Source organism: Culicoides brevitarsis, chromosome 1 (assembly GCF_036172545.1).
Source record: "Culicoides brevitarsis isolate CSIRO-B50_1 chromosome 1, AGI_CSIRO_Cbre_v1, whole genome shotgun sequence".
Taxonomy (NCBI): Eukaryota; Metazoa; Arthropoda; class Insecta; order Diptera; family Ceratopogonidae; genus Culicoides; species Culicoides brevitarsis.
Window position 1 is genome coordinate 18530756 of NC_087085.1, and position 26356 is coordinate 18557111.

At 26.7% G+C, this 26356-nt stretch overlaps 1 protein-coding gene across 9 annotated transcripts in view; it reads left to right on the top strand.

The window, feature by feature from the left end:
• The window catches only part of LOC134827305 (mucin-5AC), a 213444-nt gene that overhangs the window by 13773 nt on the left and 173315 nt on the right, over nt 1-26356 (top strand). For 8 of the 9 annotated variants that reach the window (XM_063839897.1, XM_063839895.1, XM_063839900.1 and 5 more), the window contains exon 1: nt 21260-21411. The exons of the other annotated variant lie outside the window; for it this stretch is intronic. The gene's annotated coding sequence lies outside the window, so the exon portion shown is untranslated. Of the gene's footprint in view, nt 1-21259; nt 21412-26356 lie in introns of those variants that run through there. 9 annotated transcript variants of the gene reach the window in all.

Below are 26356 nucleotides of genomic sequence, written 5' to 3' on the forward strand. Positions count from 1 at the left end.
GTGTAATATTTTCATATCTCTCTTTTAATTTAACAAACGTTACAATTTTGATGAAAGATGTAACATCTGTTTTGTAATTATTATGTAACACAGAGAGGCAAGGCAGGCGCGCAAAAAGAAAATATCATCATTCAAAATGCAATAAATTTTAAAATATCATGCAAATCTTTTGCAGTATAAATGACGTTGCATTGCGGTTTTACCTTCTGTTTGAACGCAACGGCAAAATAAAAACACAAAATATTTTTGACTCTTATGAAATTGAAATGAAATGAAACCAAAAATGTGTGACAAGAAATGAAATTATGCCAAGAACTAATCAGAAACTTTTCAACTATTTATATATTTTTGTTGTTTTTTTTCTGTTTGTGTCGGTATGGAGTTTGTTTACGTTTTAAATTGAGGATTTTTTTTCCACGTGAAAAATAAAAAAAATGAACGAACTGGAGAATTGACTGCAATAAACATAAATAATTGTTTTGAAAATTTCAATTTCCTAGAATGAGGCGCGTGTGGCTCCTCCACAAATAATAATATTTTGACATGAAATCTTTTTTTTTTGTTATATTTAAATAATAATAGTATAATTATTATTGCCAATGTTTTGGATAAAAAAAATTAGATTAAAAAGAATTGGAAAAACAAATGGCTTGACCGCATTTTAAATCGTTTAACATTTAAAAAAATTTTGGAAATATTTTAATTCAAAAAATATTTTATTTTAAATAATTTTTTTTTATTTTCATGATTTATTTGGTATTTCATTTTATTTAAGAATTTTTACCCAATAATATATAAGAATTTTAAAGTTTTCTAATTTTCACTAATTTTCCGAGTTTTTCTGAATTTTCTCGAATTTTTTCTTGAGTTTTCATCAATCCGAGAAAATATCTACTTAAAATTATCCAAAAATCACTCGAAGCAAAATATTTTAAATTTGCCCTTTGCTAATTCATGAATTTATATCAAAGTTTGAATTAGCAAAAAGGCAAAAGGACACATCGTTACGGACAAACGGACAGTACAATCGGGCATAATACCGTTTTTATTTAAATAAAAATTTTAAACATGGTAAAAAAAAGAAAAATCTCTAAGAAAAAAGTTTGAGTGGAAATTTTCCTTGTGTGTGTCTACAATGTCATTATTTTTATTATAAAGTACACGAGTTTTTTCCGCATAGTTTGGTGATGATGTCGCCATTAAAAATGTAATTTGTCTTGACATGCAACCTATTTTGATTTTCAATGGAAAAGTCATTTTTTATTTACAACAATCGCTACGCAAAGCACACAGAGGAAAATAAAATAAAATTAGAAATGAGCAGAATTTTTTTTTGTGTGTAAAGGTAAAAGTTTTTTTTCCTTTTTTTATGATTCTTGTTTGTTGTTATAAATAATAGTAAAAGTAATGATGATAAAGGAAAATATTTTGTACATACAAAACATGATGACGTTGCTCTTCGAGTCGCTCGTTTGCCACTTTACCGTGTACACCTACCGAAATCCATTTTGTTCCTATTCCAACAAAATACACATTAACTTAAATCTGATCGATCAAACAAACGTCCTATCAGTATAGTCCACGGATGGCGCACGGCAAAAAATGTGCTGTACGGTCCTGTATGTGACCTCTTTTCTCTTTGATGGTTTTTTAATGTTTGCCGCAAAGGTATTATTTTTTTTTTTTTTTTTTTGAAATTGTAAATAACAGAAAAACAACAAACAGTAAAAGGATTTGAAGGATTTTTACCTTTGAATAGTTGAAAGGGGACTGCAGACAGGCACTGAGATTTTTTTTCATTTCCGTGTTTGTAATTTAAGACAAATTTTTGTGGCAAAAAGTGTAAAGTTAGACACATTTGCTCACTCGAATTTTTTTTTCGGTAACAAATTTTCCTTATTATAACAAAACTTTTGTTCCTTTTTATTAGCCAATTACATAGTTTTGTGTGTTGCATTTTTAACTTTATCATGCAAAAAGGAAGAAAATTGCATTCTTCATGCATAAGTCGTCGACATCGTCATCGTCTCGAACAAGACTTTTCTTTCATATCATCATATTATATTCATATATCGTCTTCCGTGCCACATAAAGGAGATGCCTCTCCTGTTTTTTTTTTGTTCAATAAATTTTCATCATGTTTATCCCATTCATCAAAGTTTTACTACACACTTCACCGTATTCACACAATAAAACACACATCCCTTGTTTTATTATAAGTTTTGTTCGCAACGAGTTGATGCTGCAGCTGCATTCAGGACCAGTCACAATTCTTTATTACGGCGCACACAGACAAAAATTAATTTAAAAGTTTAAACTAATAATAAAGCTCTCGTCTTGCTCGCTTCTTATTAGAGTTGAAAAGTGTGTGTGTGAGGAAGAAAAGGAAGAGGAAAAACAAAAGCCATAATTTAGCCGAAAAAATGTTTTTTTTTGTGTGTGCAACTACACAGAACATGACCATATGTTGCATCATCGTAGCAAGGCGGAAAATTGCATTTCGTCTTTTCTAGTTTTCGGTGGTACGTCTCGTGATCAAAGGAAGGGTATCAAAACTTAAAAGGAATATTGGAGGGATTTTATGGTTCGTTGTTTGATTTTAGTTATAATATTTGTTAATTTTAACAGATTTTGATTTTAAAAGGGTTAATTAGTAAAAATAAAATTTTATTCTTAAATTAAAAATTTTAATATTTTTATTAGTTTCAAAAATATTAATTTGAACTAAAAATTGAAAAAAAAAAATTTTTTTATTTAAATATTTAATAAAATTTTTCCTTGCAAAAAGTTTTAAAAATATTAATTTATAAAAAAATCATCCTAATTTTATTAAAATTTTTAATTATTTTTTATAATTTTATTTAATTTTATTAAAAGTTAAAATTTAAATTATTTTTTAAAAATTAATTTTAATTTTAAGTTTAATCAAAAAAAATTTTATTTTTAATATTTTTTAAAAAATTAAATTTTGGGCAATTAAATCTGGAAATGGTTTTTATTAATCTTTTTTCCAAACATTAATTTCGAATTTTTGTTACTGTATTTTACAATTTATATTTTTTAAAATTAATGATAAGGTATTAAAGATGCAAGTTTGACGAGCTTTAAAAGAATAATTTACCCTTTAAGTTTGTTAACATTTTTTTTTTTTTAAAATATAAATTTGTTTTAGAAGTTAAACTTCATAAAAAAAATATATATTATATTTTTTTTTAATATTTTTTTTTTAATATTTTTTTTTTAACTAAAAATTGATAAAAATCATTAAAGTTTTCTGAAAAATAGTTTGAAAATAAAATAATAATAATTGAAATAAAAAAATATAAAAAAAAGATAAAATTTAAAATATGAAACTTTTGTATGTTTTATAAATTTTATTTAATTTATTAATTAATATTATTTATTTTTTTAATTTTTTTTTGCTTTCAAACTATCATTTAATGTTTGACCTGAAATTCTAGAAAATTAACTTTGATTTAAAAAAAATATAAGAAATTATAGAATAGAAAAATATAAAAATATATTTAAAAATTTATATTAAACAAAGTATTAAAAATTAAATTTTAACTTTTTTTTTGTAATAAAATTTCATCTTTTTTTTTATATATTTTTGATTTTCGAACAAGGAAGTTTAAAAATATCAAAACCATTTGTACATAACACTTCATTTAAAATGATAATAAAACTTCAATTTTGGTTCACTTTCCTATTATTATATTCCTTATTATTGTTATTATTATGTCATGTATGTTTATTATTATTTTTTAAAAAAATATACTAAAAAAAGACGAGGACGAGTTGATATCTTTATTATTATTGTTGTTGTTGTGAGTCTATGAAATTGTGCCAAAAAAGATAAATTTGTTAAGCAAATAATATAAGAATTCCCCCGTTTTCGTCGTCATCTTTACTTTTTATAATAATGTTATGATTATTATTATCACACCATATCATATATGAAAAATTTTAAACACTCTGAAACATATTCTCTGCTACTTTGCTATTATTTTCCAGTAAATACTCCCACACGTGTCTGTATGTGCAATCTAAAGTGACACATAAAAGCGAATGATAATATTTTCTAATCGCTTCTTCTTTCTCTATACATTTTTTTGTGTGTTCTGAAATGTCTCTTTTTCTCTCGGTGTGTACATAAAAAATAATTTGAACAAACAAACAAAAGTGGTGTAATAAATAGGGAAATTATACGTTTGGTTTATGCGAATGTAAATGAAAATTTTCTACTTTAAAATTATTTTTATTGTAGACACTGATAAACGGCGCGCGACGGAAAGAGGTGTCTTGTTTACTTTCGTGAAATATATATATGGGTGAAAATGGCAATAAAATGTTTTTTATGATGACGTTACGGATTGTTATCGCATTTGGAGGCTCTTAAAGTATCACATTGAGCATTTAATGTTTTAATTTTTTAAGCAATTTTTTTCTGCGAATTTCACGAAAATATCAAAAGTAATTTGAAATATTAAACTTTTTTTTTCTTCGTCTATCTTTATTTCTTTGAAGTGCAGTAAATGATTTGATGAAAGTGCTCACGTAGATGCATTACTCACAAAAAAATTGATGATAATAATTTCACATCCTTCTTCATGCATTTTTTTTCCTGTTCCTCTTTACTCTGTGTGTGAGTCTGCAGAAATCTCTTCTTGTTGTAACACATCCTCGACTATCGATGCATTAAATTTTTTCGTTGCGCGTTGTTGGCTGCTGCAGCTGTCGATGGTGTGTTGGCTTTTTATGGCTTTTCTGAAAAATAAAAATCATTATTTTATCAAAGAAGACAAGAAGAGAAATAATAAAAATAAAAATTCTTCGATCCTTTAGCTACAATGGTGGAAGCGCAAGAGAGCGATGTTTTTATGCAGCAACGACTGTAAAAGATTTTTTGTGTGTGTTGGCTTTTTTTACCGCATTTCGAAGAAAAAAAATATGGTTTTAACCTCGGATTGACGGTAGTTTAAAAGAGTCAGAGTTTTAAATTAAATAAAATTTTTAATAAAATTTGTTTAAACAAATTATTTAACAATTTTAAAAAACCACGTGGTTTTACAATTTTAAAAGCTTTTAGTTATTAAATTTCTAAGACCACGTGGTTAAAAATTTTTTACACAAATTATTTTAAAAAATTTAAGATCACGTGGTTAAAAATTTTTTAAACGAAATATTTAAAAAAAAAAATAAGACCACATGGCTTAACAATTTTAAAACAAATTATTTTAAAATAAAATTAAGACCACGTGGTTTAAAATTTTTTAAACAAATTATTTAATAATTTTATAAAACCACGTGGTTAAAAATTTTTTACACAAATTATTTAAAAAAATTTAAGATCACGTAGTTAAAAATTTTTTAAACGAAATATTTTAAAAAAAATTAAGACCACGTGGTTAAATAATTTTAAAACAAATTATTTAAAAAAAATTAAGACCACATGGTTTAAAATTCTTTAAACAAATTATTTAATAATTTTATAAAACCACGTGGTTAAAAATTTTTTACACAAATTATTCACAAAAAAAAATTTAAGACCACGTGGTTAAAAATTTTTTAAACGAAATATTTAAATAAATTTGATGACCACGTGGTTAAACAATTTTAAAACAAATTATTTAAAAAAAATTAAGACCACGTGGTTAAAAAATTTGAAAACCTTTTAGTTATTAAATTTATAAGACCACGTGGTTATTTTTTTTGTTAAAACAATCACATAGTCAATAAAATTAAAAAGCGGTTAAATCACTGTTCGATTACCAAACGACAACCTTAAAAATATTTTATTTCAAAACATAAACAAAATTGCATTATTCAATTACGAAGTTTATGCACTCATTCGCATGCCAGACGAGTTTATGTTTATGTTTTGATGATGATGATGATGGAACGAAAATTCTGGATGAAAACATTTTTTTTTTTGACGGAAGCGCACTGAAATCAGGATTTTTCTCCGTAACGCATCATCACTAAGAGAAAGGAGAAAGTAAGACAATGCGGTTGACTGAAGTGTTTAAAACGGAGCAAAACTAGAACAGTAGCGAAGAAAAAAAAAGTTTTATATGATTATATGATGAAGAAAAATAAGACACGCAACTTTTTAACAAATTTTTATTAGTTTTTGCTTCGTTATAACGCTTGCTGCTCTTTTTTTTCATGTGTTTCATATTATGCCACTTTGTTAGCAGCAATAATTTTGTGTGTGTTTGTATCTCGTGTTAGACAGTCATTTTTTTCGTGTGTTGCTCATTTGCTCATTTTCCGCATAGAAGTAGATCAACATGCTTTAAACAAGGCACAATTCCTCGGCATAAAGAACAACAGCAAAACAAGTGAATGCAAAAAATCGCACATCATAGAAAAATAACGAGGAAGAAAAGAAAGAATTGAGAAAAAAAGAGAATGTGATGAACTGTTTTTAGGTGATTATAGCGGTAAAACGTGAAATGACTGTTTAAAAGATAAAACACATAATTAGTTCAGAAATAGAGAAAAAAACGAAAAAAATGCAAGAATCGATGATTTGTTGGTGAGTTTAGTGGCGATAACGATATCATTTGAATAAAAATTAGATTAATTTTTTAAAGCTGCTGAAAAATGTTAATTTACTGCGTTGCACTTTAGCGAATGGTGGCCAAGGTAGCGATTTGTGTCATTTTTTGTTCGATTTTAGAAAGTGCAATAAATATCCCGTATCCAACAGAACTGGTTCATTTGTTTTATTGCAAAACTGATTTTTTTTTATATTTGTCTATTTTTAGCAGTTTTCAATTTAAATAAAATGAATAAATTATTTTTTTTATATATTTGGTTGTTTAGCAAAAACTTGTCAACTCATGAAATCGTGAAACAAAATGTGATACGAAAAATTTTAAAACTAAATTTACTCAAAAATTATCTTTCAAAATTTTTTATTCAAACATCATCATTACTGTTTGAGTGAATCTGCAGAAAAGTGCTTGAACTTGACATCTCAAAAAAAAAAAACTATACAATTTTTTGAGCAAATTTGCATAAAAATTCAACAATTTTATCGTTTGACTCATTTTTCTTTCTCTCTCTCTGTGTTTACATTAAAATTATTATTGATAAATTATGTGAACTTTTAACATTAGGATCGAGTCATTTCTCATTTCTCGAGTCAAAAATGACATCATAACCTACTCGACCGACATAATGACAAAGAATTTTTATTGCATTTCTCTGGAGAGCGCATACAAAAAAAATTGTCACAAAATGAGAAAAATTAAAATTTATTTAAATTACGACGACACATAAATTGTTGCGTCGCGAGCATATTTCATGCATGTTTCAATAAATAAATTAAAAACAATGACATTACTTCATCATTTCGGCGTCATCGGTCGTGTGTGTCGAACTTCTCACTCTTTTTCTCTCGCTCTCCGTGATGTCATTTACATGTTAATGGACCATTTAAGACTCGATTAAATTAAAATAACAAGCACTTTATTATAGTTCTTCTGGTGTTTGATCTTTTCAATCAATAAGGTCAATGCTTTTGTTTGTTTGTCAAAAAAATAAATAATTGGAGAAGATGAAAAAAAAGAAAGGAATGGAAATAATAAAAAAAAGATAGAAAATTGATGATGATAGTTAAAGTGTTGAATTTGGATTCATTGATCCATTGAACTGATTATTTTTTGCGAATAAAGGCGGACTAAAAAGTGAAAGAAGAATAAATTTAAATTTATTTTGATCGCATTTCGATTTTTTTTAAATGATGACTTTTTAATAATTGTCTGTCTTTTAAAATTTTATACTTTTTTAAAAAATAAATAAAATAATAAAAAATTAAATAAAAATTAATAAAATAAAATAAATATTAAACTAAATTAAATTAATTAAAATTAAAATAAAAATCAAATTAAATTAAATTAATTAAAATAAAAATTAAATTAAAATAAAAATTTAAAATAAAATACAAAATTTAATTCAATTGTAATTTAATTAATTATTTTTAACATTTTTATTATTTTTTTTTTTTATTAAATTAAATAATTAATTTTTAAAAAAAAAAAAAAAAAAAAATTATTTAAAATTAATTAATTAAATAGATTTTTAATTAAATTAAAAAAATTAATTTTACAAATAAAAATTAAATTAAATTATTAATTAATTATTTAAAATTAATTTTTGTTTAACTAAATTAAATTTAATGTCTAAAAATGCGATTTAGTTGTCCGTTAAGTAATAATCAGAACTTTAAAAAAAATTTGAATGAAAATCGCAATAAAAGTTAATTTTAGTGGATTAAGAACGGATCACGACCTAGAAAGTAACAAGAATTATAAAATTTAAATTTTTTTCCCTCCAAATTCCTACATTTTATATTTTAGAAAGATCTTTACAGTAATAAAATAAAAATAGATAAAAAACTGCACGTAAGCAATCATCTGAATGTTCGAAAAAATTTCATGTTTTTATTGGAAAATGCAACATGGTAGTCTTTTTTTCCTTCTTTTCGATGCAGTTTAGTGGAAAAATCGATTCAAATCAAATAAATTTTTCGTTCCTTTTTTTTTTGTTCTGGCATGCAGCTGAGACACACACTCGTGTGATTCCTATTATGACGGAATATGTGAAATTTGAAGGCAAGCAGGCAAGATGAATAAAAATAAAGTTTCTGGGCAGCAATAAAATAATAATATTTTCCAATTTTTGTACTTTCACAAGACGGTAGAAGGAATGCAGTAGGAAATTATGTCTTTATACCTGAAAATATTTTCCTTACACGATTATTATTATTATAAGTAGTATGATTGCTCTTTCAAAATTTTTGTTTAAAAAAATTTATATATTGATGCAGAATTTGTTAGATAGAGTTTTTGAAAAGTTTTTTTTTTGTGGTTTTTCGAATTCGCATGGGAGTTCGTTTCTTGCAGTGGTTTTACGATTACTTCTTTAAGAAATTTTTTTAAGTGTTCCAAATGATGCAATTTTTGTTCGTTTCTTTGCTATTTTAAAATATTTTAAAGACAACCTAGTCAAAAACTCACACTATTCGTTAAAATAAGAGAAAAAAAAAACTAAAACGTGCCATTTGTTTACAACAGCAAAAAATTAAGGTGATGCATATAAATTTGCATAGACTGAGTAAAACTAAAAAATCCTTACACGAGAAATTTTTCGAATAGTTTCAAATAAAAAAAACGAAAAGAAATAAATATTCATGTCATAGTAAATTTTTTTTTTGTTAGTTTTTCCTTTATTTTTTACTTCTTCACGTAAAAACCTAGCAAAGAAGCAGCGAGACGGTGATAAATGCAAGAAACGAAAAACATTACATTCAGACAGAAAAATAAAAGAAATGGTTGCACACTTTATTAAATATGCAAATACTCATGTTATTTACTTGTACCTCGTAGTACCTTATACTTTTGGAAACGAAGACGAGTTTCATCATCAAAAATTGATCGGATGCACTTTTATTTCCTTTTTCGGTTGTTCAGATTTTTTTTCTGTGAGTTCATATCCTCGAGGCAACATAATTTAACATCAGTCACGAATTTTATTTGTGAGGTGCAGAGGCGTAGATTTAATTTTTAAACAAATAATGAGAATTTAAGCAATTTTATTTTTTACTGGAAATTGCAATTTTTAAAAAATGGTTAAGATTTGAATAAGGATTTTTTTTAAAAAATCTATCAATATTTTATTCACTATTAAAAAAAATTCAATAATTTAAAAAAAATATATTAATTTAAAATTAATTAAAATTTTATAAAGAAATTTAAAGAAATGAACCTTAAAAAAAATGTTTTTTCGTTTATTAAAACTAAATTTTAAAAGGAATTTAATTGATTTTTGTTTTGCTAATTAAAAAATAATTAAAAAATTAATAATTTGTTTAATTTTATTTAAATAATTTTTTGCTATATGCAAAAGTATTGAAAATCAGTAAAATTAATTTTTAAATAATTAATTTTATTAATTAAATTAAAATTTTTAAATTAAATAAAAAAATTAAAAGCTTTTATTTAATTTATTACTTTTTTGTATGAACTATTTGATGTTTTTTAAACACAAAAAAATGTTGAAAAATTTTTTTTTTAATTTTTTTACCCCAAATTTTTTTTTTGTCAAATTCAAAGGGAGAGACAAAAAGTCAAATAATTGAATTTACGGGAATTTACTCAATTTTTGACTATTTAACTTGCTTTTTTTCAATTTTTTTAATACAAAAATTTAAAAATTATTATTAAAGTTTTTCCATTTTATTTTAGATTTTCTAAAAAAATAAGAGGAAAATTGCCCTTTTTAAGAAAATAACTTTAAATTTTTTTTTATTATTTTACGGTCCTGATGTGGCTATTTTACATTTCGTGGTGTTATTTAATTGCATCCGAGACAATTTTATGACTTGTTCGAATCGTAAAGGAAAACTTTCCGTAACTCTTTGTCGAATTTACCTCATTATATCTCTCACACGACGAGAGATAGAGAACGAGGAACAAGACAACCCACTTATTCATTTCCAATAAACTTCTTCATCATAAATTTAGTCTACTTCTTCGTTCTGGCTCGCACACGCAGCAAACAAAAGAAGACAGGTAACGCAAAACGAGCCGAGAGTTGGAGAGGAAATAATTTTAAAATCGTAAAACACCGAGTCAGTAACGGTTTATGCACACCCAAACAACCAACATACGTTCGCCTTTTTTAAAACACAAGGGCCATATAATTTTGCACAACACAGACAAAACATGATCGTAAACAGGGCTGTAAATGAGGGACTTTTAATGCTTTAATGCAATAGCAACAACATCATCGCAGCACAATCATGACGCGTAAACACACACACACGGTACGCCGCATATCGCAGCAAAAAAAGTTGAGAATATAAATTAACTAACTTTTACCATATCATATTGCCTTGGCTGTTTCGGCTGCTTTTTCTTCAAAAAAAAAGTACACAAAAAATAAAAAAAACAGTAACGTTCACATATTGCAAAGAGTCGACGAAGCGACGTACGATCCTTACAACTTACACTTCATTCCTCTATTATTATTACAATTTTTGTCTTTCTCTCGCTCCCGCACTCGCGCTCCTCTCTATTTGTGTTGAAATGAGGCAGACGGGAACGAGGCATGCTGCACACACACGGCAGCAGACAAAAAAGAAGACACTGCTCGTGTTCATTCTACTTTTGTGGTTACTGAGCTTTCAAAAAGTTACCACAACGGAATAAAGGCAGTTAAATAAACGAAATTTATTTACAAAAGTGGAGTATTTAGCATTTATGGAACATATGATTGTTTTGGAATTTTTTTTCTGTTTGTTACTGATTGCCTTTTGTTTCCAAATATTTTTTGCATTTAAAAAAACTTTTGATAAATATTAAAAAAAAATTAATCGGCTAATTTTGGAAAAATTAAGCAAATAATTTTGAGTATAATTAAAATTAATTATTTAAAAAAATAAATTAAAAAAAATAATTAATTTAAATAAAAATTTATTTAATTTTAAATAAATTGAATAATTAATAAATTATTTTAGATTAAAAAATTTTTTTAATTAATTTTCTATTTTTTAATTAAAAAAATGAAAATAAATTTTCCACTTTATTTTTAATTAATAAAATTAAAATCCTTAAAAAAATTAAAATTAATAATAAAATTTAATTAAAATTAAATTAATTAAAAACAGAAAGTAAGCTGAAATTGCTTGGAAATTAATGAAAAAATTAATAAAGTGACTACAAAATATTTAAAAAAAAATATCAAATCCGAAAGTTTTTAACTAATTTTTTTTAATTTATAGTTTGAATTTGAAAATAACATAAACTAAAATTTAGTAGAAAGCTTCAAAAGTTTATTTAAAAATTTTAAATTATTTTTAAAAAATAATTAATCAAAAATTATGCTAATTTTTCCAAAAATTAAGTTTTTTAAATCCTTGATTCTCTTAACTTTGAAAAAAAAAAATATTTTATTGACTCAAAGATTCAACTATCGTAACTAAATGATAAAAAAAACATAAGAGGTTAAAAAAAATATTGAAAAAAAACATAAAATAAATAATATCAGGCACTAAAATTTAAAAAATTCTGAAAAATTGTTCATAGTAGTGCTTCCCATCTCTAAAGTTGCATATTGTAAATTTTTCACAATTTCTTTCACAGAAGCCCTGTTGATTAAAATTCACGGTCACCTTGGCAGCCCTTGAACTGCGATTCCCTCAATGCCAAGATATCAACAACAACAACACCAGAAAAGTGCAAAAATTAAAAATAAAGAGTCATAAATTATCATTACACACATTATTTATAAAATAAACCAAGAGCTGTTGTTGTTTCTATCGGGCAATGCGAAACTTTCTCGAGCAACATTCATCCTGCCTTCCTAATTAAAATTATAAGTTAATTTTATTTATTTTATTTTTTTCTGAGCAAAAATACCTCCTAAATTATCATATTTTGCAGAAATTCGTGTGAGTCATGTTAACAAGACCAAATTAGCCAAAAACGAGCAGGAGAAAGGCAGATATCGGACCCACACTCGTTCACATGAAAAGTTATGCCATTAAAACAACTGCCTTCGTTTATAACTTTTTTTGTTGCTGCTTGTTGTTATAATTGCAATATATTTTGTCTAGATTGTCTGCCTGTGTATCGGCTGCGTTTGTGCATTCATTGAGGTGCGATACTTTACCAAATTTGCGCATTTTAATCTGTGATGCATATGCAAAGTTTGTCAATTTGTCATCCTTTATAAATAAATTTATATTTCGTGTGCTCTGGAAGTCGTAATAATAATAATAATCAGGCAAAAACAGAAACACACACATTACCTGCTGTGCGATGCTTGTCATGTCCTTTGCGGGAGTCTAACGAGGTGGGAATATCGATAAATTTGCTGTGGGTGTGAAAGTTGCTCATTTTAAAATTTTACTTCGTCTTGATCACATTATTTATTTATTTTCTTCGTTTTTTTTCTTCTTTCAGGTAAGGCACCACCACACTTGATTTGACCGCAACCCATATAAGCAAAAGACTTGAAAACCCATCCAATTGTAAGTAATGTTAATCAAATGTCAGTCTGACACGTGTCTCTAATGTCCCGGTAATCTTATTTAAAACACCATCAATAAATTTAGTCCCGTGCCATAGTTACCCCTTTCGCTCTTGTCCCGTGTCGCACCCCTTTTACTCGAGTGTCTTGTCTGTTCTTCTTCGACAAAAGAAGTGTTGTAACAACATTGAACAACGGCGTAAGACAAGAAAATAGTTCGTGACCGGTTAATTTGCATTTATTTTGTTATTATTGAATCAGCTTCGTTCTCGTATGGGACTCCGTTTGCACTTTCATGTGTGTGCGATATTTTATTTTATTTTACAAGTCGTCGTCTATATATGGACGAGTCACCTTTTCCCTCTCCGCTGTTTTTTTTCGTCTGTACATGCGATATAAACGTAAAGAACAGATCAGGTTTTTATTTTGACTAAAATGTCATTAACCTCTGCATTCGTATACGTGCAAAAAAATTAGTGCATAAATTATTGGTGGTGCTTTGATATGTTTTTTGTGTGTTTTTTGCAAAAAAAAAAAAAAAAATAATAAAATAAAATAAAAGAAGTGTTAAACTTTCTCTGAGCTGAGTTTTAACAAATTAAAGCGGAAAATTGCTTAAAGATATTTCCTTTTTTGGATTTTCTTAGAATTATTGAGTGAGCAAATCCATAACGGCATGTTCAGGGAAGAGAAAAATATTTAAAATAATAAATAAATAAATATATTTTTTTAAATTTTTATTAATATTATTAATTTATTTTATTAATTTATTTTATTTTATTTTATTTTAAAATATATTATTTATTTTAATAAATTATAATTTTTAAAACAATAAATAATTAATTTATAAATAAATATTAAATTTCTTTATAAATTATTAATTTTTAAAAATTTACTTTTATTATTTTTTTTTATTTTTAAATAAATAAAAAATTATCGTTGAATGTTTAAAAAATTTACAAATTTTAGGAAATTATTTAATTATTCAAAAAATAAAATTTAAACTTAAAATCGAAGAAAAAATTAAATAATCTTTACTAAATAATTAATAAAAAAATAGTAAAAGTCAAAATATATATTTAAAAAAAAATATAAAACACACATAATATATATTTAAAATGTTATAAATTAAAAAAAAAATTGTCTCTTTTTTTTTAAAACTAAAATAAAGTTTTATATTACAAATTTTATGCTTTTAAATGATATAATTATAGAAATAATTGAGGAAATTTGGACAAGAGCGCCTAATTTTGTAAAAAATAAAATTTTTTAACAACTTCAACTTTAGACATATTTAAAATTATTTTTGATTCTATCATACAAAATTTGTTAAAAAACTGTCTAGAATTTAAAATTTTCGAAGTTTAAAATTTAAATCTTTATAAAATGAAAAAAAAAATTAACAATTATATTTTGCCATTTTAAATATTTTTAAATTGTTTTAAATGATAATTTTTAAATTTTAAAACCAAGTTTTATCTATTTTTGAAAAATAATTTCTCTAAAACAAAAAAAAAATATTTTAAAACTCATTATCTTTTTTTACCCTGTTCATGTATCAACAGCTGCCAGTGGGATGCACTCAAGATTTATTTTTTATCGTAAACGTTAATCAACGATTGAAAGTCTTTCTGTTGTAAAAATCCTTGAAAGACTTTTAAATTTTTTGTAAAGAAAAAAAAATCAGTCACACTCTCATTCCACCTTGTTCCCATCATCCATTTAATATTAAATTATAATAATTTTTGTTTCATTTAATAAAAATAAAACAACATCTTGTAACGTACTTTTTTTGTCTACTCTACATCTTTCTGCTTCATTTTATAAATTTATATCTCGTATTTTTATATGAAATTCTCCTTTTTTTATATCTTTTACATTACTTTATATTATTATTTCTTTATATTTAATCAAGTGGTCATTCCGGTTTCGCATGTCGTTGTCTCTTCTCTCACGTTAACTAATATTTTTTTTTATATTCCTTCATTTACAAAATTTTTCTGTGTGAAAGAACGTAAAAATGCAAATTATTTTAAAAAGTGATTATCATTTTTTTATTTCGTTCTCCTGTACCAAAAAACGAGATAACTTCAAAAACGCACATAAAAAATAATAAAAATAAAAAGAATTAGATGATAGATGTTTCGCTTTAACGAAAAATAAAATCTCAAATAAAGCAGGGGGAACGTCTTGTGAACTCTGAGAATTTAAATTGCTTGACCCCTTTTGCATTTTTGTTGCATATGTGATGATGTTTAGGCATTAGATTAGATACCTTGAGAGAAGGAACCGAAGAACAGATGACTTAGAAAACCTGTTTCTCCTGTTCTTCTTTAAAATATTTTTTCTCGAGACATTCAATTTTTATATCAGATGTTTACATTTTTCGGTCGTTTTTACGCAAATGTGTGTGATCTATGATGTAATTTAATATTTTTTTTGTTGTATCAATTTTATTGTGTCTTCTTCCCTTTTTTTCTTGTTTTATTCTGTCATTCTTTATTTGCGTGACCTTTTTCAACAAATTTCGTCTCTCATCTCTGGTCATCGATGGAAGTAAACAATTTTAGGTTTTCGTAATAAAATTGAGATAAAGGAATTGTTTGAACTCTAACCCTTTTTTCTTTTCTATATTTTAGCAATTTTTCGGACCAAGAGCAAATTTATCGTTGTTCCTTTTTATTTTTTTATGGAGCATTTTTTTTTGTCAAAGTCCATCGAAGAAAATTCCGAAAAAAAGTAATAAACTGCGAAAATCACCCAGTTCCCTTGGTAACAATTGGTGCATGTCGCTTAACTGGTTAGCTGCTCAATCATCTGCGACGTGCGTGAAGGCCGATCGTGTCTCGTGTCTGACGACGATGATGATGGTACACAAGTTTAGAATGTTTTTTGATATTCAATCTCGGCGATGTAACTGAATCCGCAACGAGATAAAGGAAAAAGTTTGTGCATGAATTCGTCGATGGAATCTCGTTTTATATCGCCCAAATTAACACGTTTGCCGAGCAAAAGCAAACAAAGCGCACCGTCGAGACATGTAACATAACAACGTCTGCTTTTAGCACCTTCATTTATAATTAATATAATTAGTCTTCAAGATAATATTAATTAACTTATTTTGTTTTGATATGTGTGTAACATGTTTTCGGTTTCTATCTTTTTTTTTAATAAAGTATGAGCAACTGGTAATTTGAGAGAAGAAAAAAAATTATAAAGTGAGTGTAAAACTAGAGCATAAAATTTTTGCAGCTAGCTGGAAGGCACTCTCGTTTTATTTTATTCATTTCATGTAAATTCACGACGCACTGCAAAATGCACGAATATTCACGGACGGGCGGAAATTATGTTTGGATGCATTTCAGTAAACCAGTGATTGACTGACAGACGGATGAAACACTTTTATCATCACGGATACTCGAGAGAGAAAAATCTTTTTTTTTTGTTGTATATTTTTACAACTACACGGCTTTTAAGTGCATTATCCGATAATTTTATGGTAATGTTGTTCAAAAAATTCATTAAGATATCGTTTTGTATGCCAGTTTGCATGATGTCTTCAAGTTTTTTCTACCGCATTTCGTGGATTTTAATGAAAAAAGCGTTTTTTGCTCGTTTTGTTGTCAATTTTAGGAATTTAAACTGATTCTAATTTATTTCTAACTTATTTATGAATTTTAAAATTTCATTGTCTTGTAATGAAATTTATTTTCTGGACAAATTTTGGCAATTTTTAAATTTTTATTTTAAAATTTATGAAAAATTTTAATTAAAAATTATGAAAAATTTTAATTAAAATTTATAAAAAACTTTAATTAAAAATTATGAAAAAATTTAATTCATAACAAAAATTCATAAAACTACGACCAAAATTATCTATTTTTACAGTTTAAGAGTTCAGTTACATTTAAAAAAATTTCAATAAAATAAAAAAAAATAATAATAAAATTAATTTTAATTAAATTTTTTGAAAAAAGTTTTACCTACTGCATTTTTTTTTCATTAAAAATATTTTCTTTACTTGATTTTTTAACAAAAGAAAAATATTTAACAATTTAAAAACTATTTTTATAAAAAAAAAAGTTTTGAAAAATTGAGATAATTTTTTTACCAGAATTAAAGCTTTTACTAAAATTCTTAAACTTGAAAAATTATTTTTTTCATTCATAATCATTTTATTTATTTTTTTTCATAATTTTTTTAATTTTATGCGAAATGGCTTAAATTATTAAAAATTAAAAAATAAATAAATAAATTAAATTTTACCTATAAAAATATGTTTTACAAAAATTGATAAAAATTGTAAAAATTCGCAAAAACATAATTTTTATTATTCAACGATCAAAGAAGCAAAAAATAATTCAAAAGGAACAAAAAAATATTTAAAAATATTTTTCAGCAAAATGCGATTTAGTTAAAAGGCAGCTGCAATTTTTCCACAGTTTTTTTTCCTTAAAAAAAAATACACAGTAGCAAAACGGACCTTCTTGGTTGGTGTGTATGTGTGAACGAGTGTGTTTGTCTGTTTGACAACGACTAACGTTATTATTATTCACGTAAACTTTCTTGTTTATCAATTTCAACTATCACGTAAATGACTTCCCTTTTCAACTCTTTATTATTATAGACATACACTTGCATCCATACGGGACTTTGTCGTGTGCTCGGTTCGGTTTAATGTTGTGCTTCTACTTATAAAATAATATTTTGTTACAACACACAACAACAACAACGGAGAACGGAGTCTTTAAAATTTTACATGGAAAAACTTTAAACATTTGCAAAATGTTATTGCATGTCTCGCGTACTCAAGTGAGTCAAAACCGAACCCAACTATCATATCTTTTTCTAAACATGCTCCTGCTTTTTTTGTTGTTGTCGTTCGGTTGCTTGTCTTTGGTTCGTGTTTAGAATTGCAGTTATTCGGAATATAGTATAAAAGCTACCGCAAATTTTGTATCTGCATAATTTTAATGTTGGTTATGCGATATAGGATGGAAGTGTAATTGAAATTTCGGCTGGAATTTATGACGAGGCATCGACGAAAGCTGGGGGCCACCCTAATTGACTGTTAAAACAACTTGACGAGACCATAGGTTTTTACACGAAAACATTATTTTAAATAATTACATACAAAATGTTATCAACTGGTTAAACCAATAATATAAACTAACGTGAATGTGGGTTTTTTTTAGTGTACGATCCTCGGAAAATTTCTTTTATTGAAAAATGTCTCGACGTCGCTGCAACAATCATCATAATAAGAACGGAGGAATCCTCGTCGTGCATTCCAAATTAAATTCAGAGAATTCTCAAAATAAATATATGAAACTCATAAAATTATGCTGATGAGAGTATCATCATCATCATCGTCGTCGTCGCGTTGAACCTGGCTGGAACGCGAACTATTTTTGTACGAAATTTCCACACATTTTGTCTGGATATTGTTTCCATTCGTTTTTTCTTCTCTTCGATTTGCTACGGTTTGAAAAGGTATGAGATTGACTCCTCAAGGGTTAAAATTGATCCCTTAAGAATTTAAATTAAATCTTAAGGGATCAATTTAAACCGTTAAGGAGTCAATTTGACCCCCTTTAGAATTGACAATTTCCTAAAAACCTTAAAAAAACCTTTAAGAGTTAAATTTGATAAATTTGATAATTTGATTCGTCTAAAAATGATCAAATTTCACTCTTGAAGAAATTATTATTTTTTTCTTGAACTGGAAATGGTCAATTCTAAAGGAGATCAAAATGAACTCTTAACCAAGAATTTATTTAAAAATGTTTGCCAAAATTTGTTAAATAAATTCAAAGATGGGGGATCAGATTGATCTTATATTTAGTATTTAAATTCTTAAGAGATCAGTCTGATCGCTTAAAGATCATGTTAAGGTCTTAATTTGACCCCTTTTGAGATTGACCAGATCCAAAAAACTAAACTTAAGTAGTTAAAGAGGTTAATTTTGAAACAGATTGAATTTTTTTGGGAAGTCAACTCAAAATGGGTCAAGTTGACCTTGAGATGACCTCTAAACTGGGATCGTCTGAAGACTGAGACTTCTTATCAGGGATTAACTGTAAATTGGGCTTAAGGCTCTTGTGCCTTTTTCAAAAATTTAAGGGTCTATTTTAAAGAATTTTGTTCTACAGAAAGCTCGGTGCCTATGGCTTCAGCCTTATAAGCCTAAGATTAAATCCACCACTGCTCCTTATACCTTTTCAATCCGCAGGGCATCCGCTCCTTGGCATCTTGTTTGCATATTATTACATTAAAATACGATTTTCATTTCGCAAAACTTAACTACGTTCGAGAGAGAGAGAGATGCACATTGTAACTTACGAAACAACAATAAAATAAACTTTGTTGCAGTTAGCGCCGTTTTCTTGCTTGGGCTTCTGTGATGGTATAGTAGACAAAAGTAGTGTAACAAACGCGTGTCGTACCATCATCGCATCATGTGCATCAAAAATATTCAAATATGAATATTTCCGCTTTTTATTGCCAAAAACTTTCTCTCGTCGCCCGTCGCAATTCTTCGAAAGTCATCATCATCATCAAAGATGGGAAAAGTTTCGCGCGCGTTGAATTTTGATAAAGTTAAAATAAATGAAAATTTCCCGTATTTTGTCATAGATTTGAATGGTTGTTTGTGCAAAAACGAAACGAATGATTCGGAATGAAGATGACATTGAAGAAGAATGGATAAATAATTGGATTGAAATATAAATTTTGTGTTCTTTTGCGTGTGTGTCTCGTTTGTCGATTGAAAGCTAAGGCAGGTGCAAAATTTTTAATGTTTATTTATAAATTATGTGTGTTTCGATCCGTTATCTTTTTTTTACTGCATTTATATATTTTTTTGCACGTCAAAAATTTTGTGAAATTTTAACGTTTATTTTTCAAAATGAAAAAATTGTAAAAGATTTTCCTTTTACGTTCATTTTTCGAGTTTCCCCAAATTTTCCACCATTTCATCGCCAAATTTCATTTGAGTCAGAATGAACGGATTTCCCCTCAAACCAAAACATTCGAGATCGGAATCACTACGCGATACATATATTTTATTAAAAACCATGTGATTATGCCGGGTAGTACATGCGACTACTACAGGCAGCTACGACGACTTCGGAAAATACTCACACAAACGCAGAAAAATAGAACACGAAGACCCGAAGTCGCACACAAACACGTTGGTTCCTATATAAATTTAATAACATAACGTAGTTAAATACATAACATAAAGTTGATTTTCGTAACGTTATGGGTACGACACACACGACGTGGTATTAAAATAATAAAATTTCTGTTCCTACAGAAAAATGAGTTTACTGCAACAACTAAATGTTCGTGTGTTGTCGTCTTCGTGTGTGTGTGTATTGGTGTTGGTTCGTTCGTTCATCGTCTTATGGAATTACGTGTTTGTACGGAGTACAGTAGACGGAAAATTTGCACTTTTTAGAGGCTTTTGTTGTGATAGTTTCAGAATAAAATTTTCAGTCTACGAGCGACGTTTGTCAAGTAAGGTCGCGCTGTATCGCATTATCCCCGCAGAATAAATTTTTGCCGCTTACCGCTTACTATAATAAATAAATGTATTAAGCAAGAAAAATATATATATTAATATATATAAAAAAATAAATATTTAAAGGAAATAATAAAAAAAATAAATCAAAAAATCCGGTGAATCCGCAAGAAAAATTCAACATAAGGAATATCACGCACTTCATTAAGAGGCAGAGCCTAGAAGTCATTTAACCGTAAAAGGGAAAACAACTTACTCGGTCTCCAAATTTTTGTGAGGTTCCAAAAATAAATTAAAAATTAAAAGGAAAGCAAATCGGTTATTAACCGCAAAAAAAAAATTAAATCCAAAAAAAGAAACAATCTTCTAAAAAGTTACCGGCTTACGGAAAACACTTACGAAATTTCATCAAATTATTTTGATCGAAAATTTGTTTGACAAAAAAAAATTAAAAAAATCATTAAATTGATTTAAAATCAAGAAAAAAAGTGAAGTAACAATTTTAATTAAAAAAATTAAAATTAAAGGGAAAAAATAAATCAGCTGATATCTCTCTGAATAAATACACAGAGAAAGATAAATAAAAAAAAGATAAAAAATCAGAATATTCAATTAAAAGTGAAGAAAAATTTTGTGTGAAAAAATAAAAAATCACTTTCAATAAAAAAAAAATTGAAAGTTGAAAAAAAAGAATTTTTTAAAAAAATAAAATCAAATTTTGTCCTAAATCAAAAAAAGATTTGGATTATAAAAAATACTTTGAACAAGAAAAAAAATTATTAAAACAACGTGAATAAATTCATCTAGCACAGAAAAATTTTTCTGCTAAACATTATTAAAAAGTAAGTAAATAAAAATATTTTTTTTATGATATTATTTGCGTTTCTAATAATAAATTGTAGCAGCAATAAAGTACTCATTCATTCGTATATTTGAGCTGCTTATCTTATCGCGTTGAAAAAAAAAATGTTAAAAGCACCGAAATGTGCTCCATATGTGTGTATTATGTATAAAAAAAAATAATAAAATAATCGTACAAATTTTTAGTTTATATTCGAAAAAAATATAAAAATAAAGTTATAATCAAAAAATTAAATTACGTAAAATCTGCATATATGTATATTATGTTAAAAATGAATATTTATGAACTTTTACGAGTAAATAAATAAAAAAAATGTGACAAATGTAGTACATAATGAATGTTTTGTGTAACTTTATATATGTTATTTGTAGTAAACCGTAGTAGACTTGAAAATTCATGTGACAAAAAAAAATAATAGATAACAATAATTAATTTTATAAACAAAACATCGTCGTGTAAATATTGTAAAAATTTTTTTTTGCACATTTTCTTGTTGATTTTTGATAAAATTAATATTTCTCCGAAATTATCATTAATAAATGTCATTTTATCGCACAAAAATTAATGTGTTCACATTTTAAATAAAATAATAATTTAAGATCTTTGCCGTGACTTCCACGCCTAAGAAGTTATAAAAAAAATATTTAATAAAAAATAATCAACATTCACTCAGGTACAAAAATTATAAAAATAGAATTTTTGCATAAGTTCATCATAAATCAGCTTAAGTGCGCTGGTGAAATATTTTTTTTATATAAAAAAAAATTATATTAAAAATTGAAAGAAATTTCGTAGAAATCTCTAATCGGATATTTTTTGTGTAACATTAAAAATTTTTTTTTCAAGTCACTTAAATTTTTGTTGTTGATTTTTTTTCGTACTATATAGAAAAATCATTAAATAACTTTTTTTTTCGCGGCCTTGTGGAAAATTATTTACATTTTTCATCTAAATATTTATCTAGTCTCTTTTTTCACAACCACGTTCTTCCACTTCGTTTAACGGCACCACCGACAAATATAAACATAATTTTTCTTACTTTATTTTTTTTTCGCTGCATCAAAATAAAAAAAAACGAAAATTACCTGTTTTATAATATTTTTGCTTGGTGCCAAGGACCACGTGCTTCCTTTTTATTTTTGTTGAACTACCACAACGCAGTAATTTTTTTTCTTCACAGCAAGTACATTTTGCTCCGTTTAAATTAAAAACTTTGAGATACTTTGCATTTCAACATAAAATATGAGATATTAATGATACTACTTTATGCCTGTTATTTTTTTTTTGCTTTTTCCTTATTTTTCTCGTGCGCGTGAGGAAAACTAGATTTTAGAATTTGATGTCTGAAGTTTTTCCTCGAGTTGTAGGAAGAGAAGTTGTTATTTTTTATGGAATTTCCTTTTTTTTGCTCCTGCAAGAAGAGAAAAAGACAAAAAAAAAATGTTAAAGATAAAAAGGCAGAAAAATAAGGAAGATTGTGGTAGAAAAAAGGTTTTAATAATCTTTTTTTTCTCTTTCTCTCCGAGTTTTTTTTTGTAATATAATAATTTTTATGTTTATATTTTTATGGGCCTTTGTTCGAGTCAAGTGATAATAAAAAAAGATTGCGTTAAAGAAGGGATTGAAGCATGCCAAGTTAAATAGTCACGGCAATTTTCCAGCAAAATAGCTCAATCCCGGGAAAAATGTTGGTCAACATAATTTCTTTTGCGGACGCATTCACTTGCACAAAATCCCGATTTAATGAATTGAAGAGCTTTTTTAAAAAAAAATATCTTACTTTGACTGAAACACCGTGAATTCCGTAGAAAAGGGATATTTTTTATTATTTGCACAAATACCTTCCGGCCTTATTTTAAATTAAAAATAATCACGTTGCGTTAAATTTGTATCATCGCATGGCGGCGCGCCTTCGAAGAAAAAAAAAAAAGTTTTTTTTCTGTAAAGATTGGTTTTCAATTCGCTTTTATCATTATCAGTAAAAATAATCCATGGCATGGCGTCGTCGGTATTTGGCACGTCATCACCCCCCGATGTCTTCTTATCTATTTTCCTCGATATTTAAATAAATAAAGCTACAAGGCGTTTATTACAGAAAAATTCAGCAAAGTTATTTTAAAGTAAAAAAAAAAAAATAAAAATAAAATAAAATCACCATGATGATGAATGAGTTCCTCCTATGTAATTTTATAATCCAACGTAGAGAAAAATGTTTAATCAATATTTACTTGCTTTTCTGTAATTTGAATATTTGTTTGTTTTTACATTTTTTTTTTGCTTCAACTGTGTTCCCTAGAAAAGTAGTTAGTTTGTATATTTTAATATACGGGAAAAAATGACATTGCACCGACCGAAGTTTAATGGTAATGAAGTCGCTCTAGTAAATAAATACGAAAAATAAATCAAAGTTGCATGAGCCAAAGAATTTTTCCTATTAAAAGGCAAGTCATTTAAAGTACATAAAAAATTTTTCCTCTACATTTTTCCCTTATTGTCGTTAGTTTGGAATGTAATTTAAAACTGTCATCGATATAACGACCATTGAGCATTTTTTTTGTACTATTATTCTTCGAGAGAGAGTCGAAAAAGAAAACTAATAAAAAATAAAACGGAAATCTAACGACGTGCAGTCATGCAAAGTATACAAAAAAAATGCTCAGTGTAATGAATAGAAGAAATAGCAATCCCTAACCTATATCATTTCCTAATCAATATTTCACTAAGGCAGACGATATCAACTCAAGACGAGAGGTTGTTGATTTTCCGTCTGTATCTTTCGTCTTATTTCACTTCTGTTTACTTCTCTTCCGCATCGTCTTATTCTTCATCATCCTTGTCGCTCGTCGTCTTTGCGATGAAATTGTGAGCACACCACTTGACTCGATGTTCCATTAAAGATTTAATGAGCATCGATCCCTTTTCATTACAATCTTATCGCTTGACTTTTTTTTTATTTTTTATTTGATCAAATACTGAAATCGATTCGATTTGACGAAAAATTGGAAATTTTTTGTCTGTCCGTTCTTAATTTTGGGAGACAAAATGCAAATCAGTAAATCAAATCATCTCGCTCGATTTTTACGTGCCATTAAAAAGTAGTAAAAGTTTTCGACCCACAAAGAAAAATTCATTCCCAAGAAAAAAAAAATAAAGGGAGCGAAAAATTCGTTAATTTTCATGAACTCTAATTTATTTCAAAATGTCGTGGAATTTCTGTTGAAAATTAACTTGTATCTACCGTATATTGTGTTTTAATTTTATTTTATCACTCCGTACAATGCCTTGGAAAAGAAATAGAGGAAGAGGAAAAAAAATTGAAAATTGCATTTAAAGATCAACAAGAGAAGATTATACGTACGTGTTTGTGTGTGTGTGTAACAAAAAAAAATATAACGAAAATTCCTTCGAGTACAATTTTTTCCTCCTTACACCCTCTTCGTTACTCGCACAAACCCCTAAATAGGACTTTTTAACGAACGTCGCATCGTCATACACATTTATCATGGTTTTTGGTGTACGACAGCAGAAAATGTGGGAGACAGTGTCACTTTTTTTTTGTTCAACGAACAGAGAAAAAATAAGGAAAAAAATTATAATTCTTCTGTACTTTTTCTCTGCTCGATTAACAGTAAAATATCATTAAAAAGAAATTAAAATTTTTCTTCTCCGTTTTCTCACATTTTTTTTTGTTCGAATTTTCAGTTGTTATTTAAAACATTTTTTTTTGCTCACTGGGAATTTTTTCAGTCAATTTAATCAGAGTAAAAATCAATCAAAAATCAAAAAAACATTCATTTTTGACACATAAATTTTTATTCTCCACAGATCTGATATAAAAACCATTCGCAATTTTTTTTTATTGTTTTTTTTTTTGGTCTCAAACCTGGATCTCGAACGCACTAATAATGAATTATTATCCCATTCACCCATTTATTTGGTCGTCTGTTGCACTCGTCGCTGAAAACATAAAAAAATGACAAAATTCCGATTCAATGATTGTTAATCTAGTGCAAGCAGGGCAACATGTACCGGCGACAGTATGTAGATAATTTTTATTTTCAGCTTTAAATTGTTATTGTATTTTAATTGAATTTTTATTATTTTTATTATTATCGTTGTTGCAACGTTGCAAAAAAAAAATAAAAACACAAAATATCGAGATATGATAATTGCCGCTGTTGATTGCACATTTTTACCCTAAAGTATTATAATTAAACCCTTTGATACCTTGTCATTAATTTAAATATTAAAAACACTTGATTTCCATCCGTAATTGATGTGGCTGCTGCAGGATAACTTTATTTATCCGAAAAATATCATTCGTTAAATGTGAAAAATTAAGGTCATAATCGATCCTTTTTTGTGTGTAAAAACTACGAAATAAATAGTTTTTCTGAAAAATAAGAAAAAAAATCATTAAAGTGCTTGAGATAAAATTTAGGCCTTTTTCCAAAAGCACACACATGAATCAAAAAGGTAATCTGATTTACTTTTTCGGCTAAAAATATAATAAATTATACGTCAAGAGAGGAGAAACCTTACAACATTTAATATAATTTTTCCTTTTTTGTTCAAGTTACATATATGGAGAAACCAAAAAAACCTTTATCATGATACATTGAACTTTTTCTTGTCTCCTGCTTGTTGTATGTCTGTTTGTGGACGTAACCGCACACCGGATTAAATATTGTCCAAAAAATATTCTTGTTCATTATCCCTCTTTGCTTTTTTTTCTCTCTTCATGTGGCTGCAGCTTGCAGTTGTCGTGAGACAAGTTCTGTACGACACACAAAAGCCGGTCACATTTGGCCTTTTACTTTTATTTCGCCATTATTTATACACAACATTTACTTACTCTTCGAAGATACTGAAAAAAAAATATAAAACACGGTAAATCAAAAGTTATATACATATTTAACGTGTAT